At 55.0% G+C, this 3,441-nt stretch overlaps 1 long non-coding RNA gene across 1 annotated transcript in view; it reads left to right on the top strand.

Annotated features, from left to right (window-relative positions):
- LOC109386357 (uncharacterized) overlaps positions 1 to 3,441 on the top strand; it is a 79,296-nt gene that overhangs the window by 47,597 nt on the left and 28,258 nt on the right. Inside the window, exon 3 of the long non-coding RNA XR_002124781.1 lies at positions 865 to 1,041. This is a non-coding gene — a long non-coding RNA (uncharacterized LOC109386357). The remainder of the gene's footprint in view (positions 1 to 864; positions 1,042 to 3,441) is intronic.

The following is a 3,441-nucleotide window of genomic DNA, read 5'->3' as shown; positions in this document are numbered from 1 at the left end:
TCTCCCTGTCCCTCCCTCCCTGAGACAGCTGGGTTGGGTCTCCCTGAACCTGAACGAATGAACACTTTGGGGCACCACAGCAGATTCCCAACTGTGTGACCACAGGCCAGGCAATGCCCCCTTTCTCTCTGAGCCTCAGTTTGTTCAACTATCAAATGGGTTTAGGGCAGGCACAGTCCCTGCCACTTCAGGTGTTGTGGCAGTGAGATGGAACCATGAATATAAAATGTTCACACAGTGCCTGGAGTATTTTAAGTGCTCAATACACGTGAGCTTTTATGATAATTTATTTTAAAACTTTTATTCAGGAAGTCTACGATGTGCGAGGCACTGTTTTAGTTACTGGAGATACAACAGAGACTAAAACAGACAAAATCCTTGCCTTCATGAGACTCACTTTATAGTAGTCAGACAAGAAACAGAGTAAGTAAATTACATTTGAGAACACGATTGAGAAAATAAAGCTGAGAATGGCTGAGAGAGCGTGGGAAGGAGTTTCAGTTTTACAGAAGGTGACTTGGGAAAGTCTGGTTGACACAAGGACATTTGAGCAAAGACCTGAGGAGAGGAGGGGAAAGAGGGAACCACATGGGGTACTCAGGGAAGAACACTCTAGGCAGAGGGAGTAGCGGCAGTGTGCTGGATTAGATCAGGACTGGGACTGGGTGGCAGGGGACTGTCCTGGGAGACCTGCAAGGGGGGCCCCCTGACTCCAGGTGGGACTGGGCACACTGCAGAGCTCTGCAGAGGCTGACGCACCCTGACCTAGGCCACCATGACTTTTTCTGTGTTTGGGGCTAACCCCCCCCCCACACACACACACACACTCTCCCCTGCCTCACAGACCTGTGCTTCCTCCCACAGGACCAGCCTGGGGCCTCCATGGGCTCCTGAGGGCCGGGCACCAGGGCCTCGGGCACGAGCATGGTGAGACACCAGCCCCTGCAGTACTATGAGCCCCAGCTGTGCCTCTCCTGCCTCACAGGCATCTATGGCTGTCGCTGGAAACGCTACCAGCGCTCCCATGATGACACCACACCGGTAAGCCACCCTGGAGCTGGGTTAAAAAGACCCANGGGGGCCCTCGAACATCAGGCCCTGTGGTGGGGGCTTCCTCTTGTCCCAGAGCCAGCAGGAGCTCCCGACAGGGGATGTCTTGGGAACTTGGCTGATATCAGCAGCCCTGGGAGGTGGCTTGGAGAAATCAATGGATCCTAAGTAATGCCATTACCCTGACAGGAAGGGGTTGGGGGAGGGGGGAGAGTCTGGTCTCTGGGAGCTTGTCCTAATGACCAGTGTCTGAGCAGCCCATCTCTGTTAGCAGAATTTCCAGGCCTCTCGGGCGGATAGTCCAGGAAGCTCCCAGCACATCCTTCCCCCTCTTGCTGCCCTGTACTCACCACTGGGGACGTGGGAATAACTCAGGCCATCCTGTGGGAGAGACGGACGTGTCCACAGCACTCACACAGGCTGCCCAGGAAGAATCAGGGATGCCCAGGGCTTTGGGAGGCCGGGGAGCACTCTAACCAAATGTAGGGCTCAGGGGAGGCTCCCTGGAGCTGGTAACATCTGAGCTAAGAGTCAAAGGGTCAGGAAGTGTCAATCAAATGAAGGGACAAGTTCTGGAGTGGTGAGGCTGGAGGAGCTGGAGGGGCCAGATCCCAACCGTGTGCCTGTTCAAAAGCTCACTCTGGCTGCAGGTGAGAGCTTGGATTGGTGGGCAGTGACACCCCCGCCCCCACCCGCACAGGGCAGTGGCCAAGGGAATGGTGAGAAAAGGGCTTTGAGAGCTGTCAGAAGCAGTTTGGGGGTGGTGAGAAGGTCAGCGTGGCCAGGCTGGGTCTTCAGGGCCTGGGTGACACCCCATCCCCACCCTACCCCAGACAGCCAGGAGCCTGCTCTCTCAATGGAGAGGCAGAGATTGGGTGGCCTTGACTGTGCCTGGTAACCGAAGCCGTGGGAGTAGACGAGATGGTCCCAGGAGAACAGGAAGAGGAAAGAAAAGAAGTTTGCCTCCCAAGATGCCCCTGAAGTTATGAATAGTGTGAAAATTCATCTGGGGTGAGTCGGTTCCGAGAGCCACAGTCAGCAGAGTCCTGGCCTGGGGCCTGGTGCAGGCAGCTCTACTTCCCCTCTTTTCCAGACTTGAAATGGAATTTCCATTTCTTGGTTGTAATGCTCACTTGTGGGGGTGGGAGAGTGGAGGAGGACAGAGGACCTATGGGAACTGGTCCCAGGGTTGGGGGTCCTGGGAAACAGATATGAGGACGGGGGAACCTGGGTGTGGGCTCCTGTTCACAGAATGCCCACCTGCTGTACCTCAGTCATTGCAGCCATGTTCCCCCCCNGAGTCACTTTTACACCTTTTACACCTTGAGTTTTACTCTAAGTTTGGGGTCATCACTGAGTTATCCAGGCCATGAGTTCTATACCGTGGTCCCTGCCCAAGATGGTAGGGGCACCCGGGCTGGAGCAGAGCCCTGGCCTGGAGCTGATGGTGTCTAGGCCTCTAAACTTGTCGCAGGCTTTCCTGCAGCTTTCATCCTCATTTTAACTGCTCCAGTCAGTGGCGGGCTCAGGGCTCCTAGGGATGGAGGGGCTCTTCCCCTCAGACCAGCCAAGGACCATGGGATTGCCCTTCCTTCCCCCCTGTGGTGTCCCATCCTGCTTTTCTCCTGGGGATACGTGGAGAGCAGGGGGTGAAGTGTTTTAGAAGCTGCATGCCAGAAAGGCCCTTGGAAATCATCCGGTAGTGTTCAAAACCTCCCATGATACAGACGGGAAGGCTGAGGCCAGAGGCTTGGGGAGGTCACCCAGCCTGCTGGGGGCCGAGCTCAGCCTCAGCCTGTCAGTCCCAGGGCTGGGCTGGGGTTGAGGCCCCAGTGAGGGCGGCCATAGCCCAGAAAGGGAGCGGTTTCTTCTCCATATACGTGTCCTGCCTCCTCGGAGCCCTGGCAGGCTGCTGGAAAAGGTCAGCCCTGTGCCCGTCGTGGGTTGTGAGTGGGTTCCCTTCGCTTCTTGGGTTCTTGGCCCCAGTCCATCCCCCTGGTTCCCTGGTGCCAACCAAAATATTGAATCTGGCCCTTTGAGGTGCAATTTGCAGTGACACAGATGCTGCGGCTGGCATGGACATGGAAGGCGGCAGAAACGTGGGCTCACCCTCCCACTGGGGCTGGTACTGTGGGAAGGTTTTAGGGTTGGCAGCCCTGGATTCAAATCCATCTTCTGCTCCGTTAGCTGTTTAGCCTTGGGCAAATCACTTAATGTCTTGGGTCTGCTTATCTATCCATCAATCGTTATAGATATCTAAATCAAACACATATATATTTATTTAATAGACTTTATTTTTGGGGGGAATCGTTTTAGGTTTACAGAAAAATTGATCGGAGAGTACAGGGAGTTCCTATGTTCTCCCTCCCCCACCCCACAGATTCCCCTATC

The sequence above is a fragment of the Hipposideros armiger genome, unplaced genomic scaffold, assembly GCF_001890085.2.
Source record: "Hipposideros armiger isolate ML-2016 unplaced genomic scaffold, ASM189008v1 scaffold_132, whole genome shotgun sequence".
Lineage (NCBI taxonomy): Eukaryota > Metazoa > Chordata > Mammalia > Chiroptera > Hipposideridae > Hipposideros > Hipposideros armiger.
Note: the sequence above shows the minus strand (reverse complement) of the source record. Positions and strands in the feature narration are given on the sequence as shown.